Below are 6,618 nucleotides of genomic sequence, written 5' to 3'. Positions count from 1 at the left end.
AGTTTAAACAAGTAAAAATAATTAAAATACGAATTTTAACACTAATTTTATAGATTTTGGCCCAAAATTGGGCCGCTGGGCCAAATCGGTTGAATTGGGCCCATAATAGGCCCAAGTCCAACCCAATTCACCCTCACTTAAGAGCTTCAGCTCTCCTCCCTTCATCACAAAGTGATGCACGCTGGTTTTGGGGAAGGGGAAACAAAACAAGAACAAAATCCTTGATTCTTGAAATTCAAATCTACACAACTTCCAATTCAGAGCTCTAATCGCTGCACCGTCTACAGTCACGTGACCATCGCATCTAGCTCTTCAAATTCATCCGAACAAAGTGGTAAGAACTTTGCAATTTCTCACCTAGCCTCTTTCTCCCCAATTACAAAAATCTTTGGGATTTTGGTATTGAGAATTTGTGTTTTGGTGATGTTAAGTGTGAATTAGCTTTGGAAAATCATTGAGCTTTGTCCCAATCATCTGCGAAAATGGTAAGAAACCTTGAACCCTTGTGCCCTATTGAAATTATTGTATCCTATGTTGATTTTAGTGATATTTGTGTGGACTTAGATTGAATTATCTGTTTTGGAGAGAAATTGACGATATTGGGAGCTTGAATTTGAATCTTGGTGGCTGGGAATTTTCGTTTGGAGAAGAATTAGAGCTTTGGAGCTTGAGGAATGATGGATATTTGAGGTGTTTCGGGTTTAGGGAGGAATCAGTCATGATATGGTTTTGGTTTCTCGTAGATAATGTGTAATGTAACATGAAAGCATAGGCTAGTTGACCATGGGATATGTTAAATTATGTAAACTTGTTAAGATTTAGTAATTTTGGTAAAAATATTGAGTTTATTATGAGAATGTATTGATTATTGATGTTGATGAGGATCGATGATGATTATTGATGATTGTGATGATTGATGATGATAATAAGTTGTGATGATGATAAATTGAATAATAATGAATTGTGTGGTTTTGATTTTGGATTAATTGGAATGTAGGTGGTAAACTTGAGTATTGACATGTCGTGGAAAGTGTAACGGCCTAGCTTTTAGCCCCAAAGAAACAACACTTTTTCGGGATCAAACGGAATTTTTATAGAATTTTTAGGAATTTTAGTGCATATAAGCACCTCGACTGCACAGGTGTTGTGTCATCAAGCTGCTGAGTCAGCAGCTTGACTGCACTAGACACCTCTCCTGATCTAAGCAGGCACTCGCAAAAAGTTGCGTTTTTGAGCCACTTCGGGTCCGAATTTCAAAATTCTAATTTCTGTGGTTAGTCTCATTGTGACAAGCCAGTCCCGAATTTCGAGAGAAAAATTATATTAATATAATATTCATATATTATAATTTTTATTCAAAATATTATATTATTATTTCCTCTGTTGTGGTTAATGTTGATCTATGTTTAGTAATATAATAACTGAGTTAGAAATCTACCGGTAATGGATAATACCAAAATTCTTAGATGAACTTTGCAATGCTAATGCTTCATCATATATCTTTTATTCTCATGATTATCTTGTTACTAGTATCATTTATACTAGTAAAGCTCATGCTTATCCTTTAGTAGTGTAATCTAATGTATCTAGTTTTAATAATTATCTTCAGAATGATATTTTATTCTTAAACTCTGATGAGTCAGCATCCTGTGACACGTGGCTCTCCCAGAGTTATCCACCATATGTTCTCTTTCTTGCTCTCGAAACAAAGGTTTCTTAAGAGAAAAGTAAGAAACACTTGTATTCTAATATATCTAGCTTTAGTAATTATCCTTTCTTAGATATTTTTACACCAAACTTTAGGATAATGCTTATCCTAACCCCATGGCCTCCCATGTATCATCATTACTATCATCTTTACTTTCTAAAAAAGTTAGAATTCGAAATTCTTGAGAGAGAAATGGAAGAACTTCCATGAAAACTTCCATGAACACCTAAGCTTCTTTCTCCGTTCTTTCTCAAACTAAAACCCTTATAAAAAATCTAATCCGACCAAAGTGTTCACCTCTTCCTCTTCTTTATTTCTATGTCACTTTTCATGGAGTAAATCAAGGTATGATGGCTGCTACTCCTTCTTAAAGTTTCGGCCATGGTGGAGAAATCAAGCTAATGATGTTTTCTTCATGTTTTCTCTTAGTATCTCTTGTTCACTCACCATAAGCTCTAAGAAAACGTGATTTCTAGCTGCCTTAAGGTGAGATAAACCTTCTTTTCATCATCATGAAGCTTCAGCCTTCATGGTTCATAAGATCCTAAAGTTGTTTTTGATGTTAAAATAGGCGTAAAAGTGCTTCTAGAAGCTTGTTTTTGGTGCAACTTTGGGCAGCAGCAAAGGAGGTAAGGTTTAGTAAATTAATTAATGAATGGTTGTGTTCTTGAAGTGTTAAATCAGATCTTGTTGCTTGAGGCTTGATATTGAGTGTTTGTGTGGTGGTTTGATCTTGAAATCTTGTTGTTTAATGCTTGAAAATCAAGTTTATGATGGTTTTGAAGTTTCTGTTGTTGCTGCTGAAAAACATGGCTTTCCAGCCATGAAATTCTTGATTTTTCATGCTAATTTTATGTGTATTTGATGGCTGAAATGTTGCTCTTTGGTTTGGTAAAAATCAGGTACAAATTAGTTATCAAAAAAATTGAAAAACTAGATGAAAATCAAGTGAAAATCTGATAAACTTTCAGAAGAATGTTTTTGTTTTTTTGAAGGATGTGAAAACGTTTATTTTGATATTTTGGGGTCAAAATGAAATTATTAAAAAGTTTGCGGTTGAAAGTTAATTAATAGAAAGTTGAGGGACCAAAGTGCAAATATTAAAAGTTAAGGGGTTAAAATGCAATTTCCAAAAAGTTCGGTGGTCAAAATGCAATTTTTGAAAGTTGAATAAAATATTATTATTTTAATATTAAAATATTAAAATATTATTTTATTAATAATATTATTTTATTATTAATAATAAAATATTGATAAAAAGGCAGTTTTTCCTAAAATCCTTAGGAATGTAGTTTTGAGTCCAAAATTTCTTAATTCTCTTTATTAAACACCTAAGAAAATGTATAAAAGAAGGTATAGAGGTATGTAAGGTAATGAAACAAGTTTTAAAAACTTGTATACATAATAGAAAGAAAAGGAGCTAAAGGCTATAAAGCAGTGTGCTTAACCTTGCAGAGTAAGCAGAGAATTGTGAAATGAGACCACTATGATATTGTTATTCTTGATTTATGATTGTGAAGAGATGATAGATTTGTGGAATAAGCTCACTATGATGTTGTGGTGCTTGATTTATGATTGTGGAGAGATGATAGATTTGTGAAATGAGCTCACTGTGATGTTGTGATGATTGATTTATAATTGTGGGAAGATGACAAAGATGATTTCTAAATGATGAAAGTATGGCTATATGTGAGTTATGAGCCTTCGGACAATGCTTGTGAATATTGTGCGGGATGCCCGTATTGTGATGTTGCTTCCTAGACAGGCTGCGGTAGAGAAGTACCAGCCCTGCAAGCTGAATGCTTGGTAGAGGCCTGACTCATATACCTGCGGTATATTGAGATTTGAGCAAATACTAGCCCTGCAAGTCAAGAGTACTTGGTAGAGGGTATGCGGTACTTAATCTGGGATTAAGTTCTGGGAAGGCCTTATCTGACCTAGAGGGTTGGATTGTGTCGGGTGCGGGTCAAAACCGACAAATGAGCTCATTACCTGCAGTAGGACCAGACATGCATCATCATACTTGTTTGTGCATATTTTAATTAGTTTGCCTATGTGAATAATTCTATTTAGATTCTAATTGCTATACTTGGCGTAACTGCTCTTGATTGTGTTTGAACCTCATTACTTGTGTTTGTAACTGATTGTTTGAGTTGTGGTGATTGGATGTTGATTGAGTTGTTTGGGCCTGAGGCTGTGGCTGGTATGTTTGAGGTCTAGTTCTGTATAAAGTATCTGACTGGTTCAGCATAGACTAATAAATCTATGCTTGGAACAGGATGATCATTTATACCGCATAGGTAACTTCTTTTATGTTTATGGTCTAGTAAAGTATGAAAAATCAAATCTTACAGCATAGACTTAATTGAACCTATGCTTTGGACAAGTTGGTCATTCATACCATTAGGAAACTTTTAAGATTTTTATATCTGGAAAAGGAGTTTGGATTTCTGGTTAATTAACTTATATCTTTTAAAAAGGTTTTGAATTTTTTATTGTTAAACCATCGATTTTCAAAGGATTTAGAAACTTGCAAACGGACATTATAAATCGACTTAACTATAAACCCCAACCTTACTAAGAACTCCCCAATTCTTACCCCTTACACCTCTTCAGATGGACATGGGAGTCTTGCCCTACGAGACTAATCATCCGTACATCCATGACGACCCAGTGCGCGGCTGCGAGTATTACATCTGTTATGCGGCACCTCGTGTACGTAATTATGTAGTACATGGTACACCTTTTCAGCGTCCAATTACTACACCTTTCTTCGATCCCGATATACCCTCTGACTTTCCTCTTTCTTGGATGAAACCTGAGGAGAGCCTCAAGATTGTAGATATCTCTTCTGAGAGTGATAATCCAGATGAGGCACCAGCGAGCAGGCATCATCACCTGCCCAATGATTTTCTATGAGGGGCTTTTGGATCAGAGACGAGGAGACTTTTGAGGAGTCCATTCTAACTCTGGTACATTAAAGTGTTTCCCTCGCTTTTGCTAGTATGCTCAGAGGGAAATAGGTATGTCATAGAGTTAGGCTAGCCTGGATGCCAGCTTAGGGGCTTTTGGACAGGCCAGGCGCTGGGACGTCTTATGTACATATATGTATATATTATATGAGTCACTAACAGAGAGATGCTGTATCTTAATCCTGTACTTGGTTAACTGAGCTACTCTTGTATCATGATGTGTATCATAATGTGATGTTTTATATATTGCCTTCTACTATTCTATGATTGCATATGCTTATGTTTTCTTATATATTATATGCATGCGACTCTAAACTACTATTTTTGTTTAAAAAAATACCTCGAAAACTCGCGAGGTGTTAACAACGAACAGGCTTATATTTATTAAATATTACTTAAGTTGGGGAAACAAGTTAGTAACATTCAGCTTCTAGTATGATCATGACATGCTGGGAGTTGGGTCGTTACAGAAAGGATATGGAATTGCATTGAATACCTTTAGTGCTGTCTTGGGTGTAATAACATTGGTTTTGAATTGAGAGCTTTGAAAATTTAGAGGTTTAGTACTTTTCGTAAAAATTTTATTTTTGCCAACTTCGGCAGGTCATAACTTGGCTTCCTGACCCTTAAATTTTATCAAACTTGTTTTAAATGAAAATTGGGTTCGTAAAGTTTATGACATTTAAAGAACAGATTTGGGCTCTACCCAGGTGTCTACATACGCAGAGCATGGCATGTCTACGCGGATACACCAATTTAGATGCTCGCATACGCAAGAATGTGCACACGACGTGAGAATTCTTCACTGTTTTGTAGCTTGCATACGCGGACCAAGGATTGCGTACGCGGGATGTCCATTTTTTACACCACCTGCATACATGGATGTCATGCGTATGCGGAACCCCTGTTTTGGCCAAAAATGAGATTTTCGAACGTTTAACCAATACTCTAGTTTTACATATCTCGATAATTACCTTCTAAGGCCCGAAACCTAGTTTTTAATTATAGGAAGATGGGCGAACCTAAAGAGGGAGTTAACCTGATAGTGAAGAAAGATTATGAAATAATGATTTATGTTTGAAAAGTACAAAAATGCTGAATATGAAATGAATGAAGGCAAACTTGATGATGATTGATTGATATTGAATGATTATATGGCTTATGTACTTTTATTATGTGAGATATGAGTTTTTCTGGGTAGACGCAGTGGCTCATCACCACTTGCTCCAGGTCGAGACTCGATACTATGCTGATCCTTTGTCGCAAGATGTGACCGGGCACTTTAAATCTCTGGGTTCTCCCATGGGCATATATATATATATATATATATATATATATATATATTGTTGAGCTTGGAGTTTGACTCCATGAAATATTATATTTGCGCTTGGAGTTTGACGCCATGGATATTATTTTTGAGCTTGGGGATGCGTGCACAGAGGGACTGTCTAATGGTTTACTCTCGAGACATGTCAGGTTGGCTATATAACCGACAGATGAGACTCATCAACCGTAGGACAGGCATACATCATATGCATTTGCATGTGTTTGCTTGAGTGTGCATTATCTTGGTTTGCCTAATTGTTTAACTATGCTTATCTACTAATTGCCTGTTTGCTATATTTGTATTCTATTTGTGTTTTTCTTGTTTGAATTGTATGTGTATGTTTATGAGAGATCCCTCTTGGATGTATTGTTCCACTAGTGATTCGGAGGGTTGAAAGAGACAGAAAGTGAAGTGCTAGGTTAAAGTTGGATTTAGAACTTGAATACCTTAGATAACTTACCTAATTTCTGGTTTAATTGGATCTTTATGCTGAAATCTGAGTGTTGGAGTTTTAGGAATGCCTATGACTTTTTCGGGACCTTATATATTACCTATATTGGCACCTTTACCATGCTGAGTACCTCCGATTCTCATTCCATATGTATATTGTT

Source organism: Arachis ipaensis, chromosome B09 (assembly GCF_000816755.2).
Source record: "Arachis ipaensis cultivar K30076 chromosome B09, Araip1.1, whole genome shotgun sequence".
Lineage (NCBI taxonomy): Eukaryota > Viridiplantae > Streptophyta > Magnoliopsida > Fabales > Fabaceae > Arachis > Arachis ipaensis.
Note: the sequence above shows the minus strand (reverse complement) of the source record.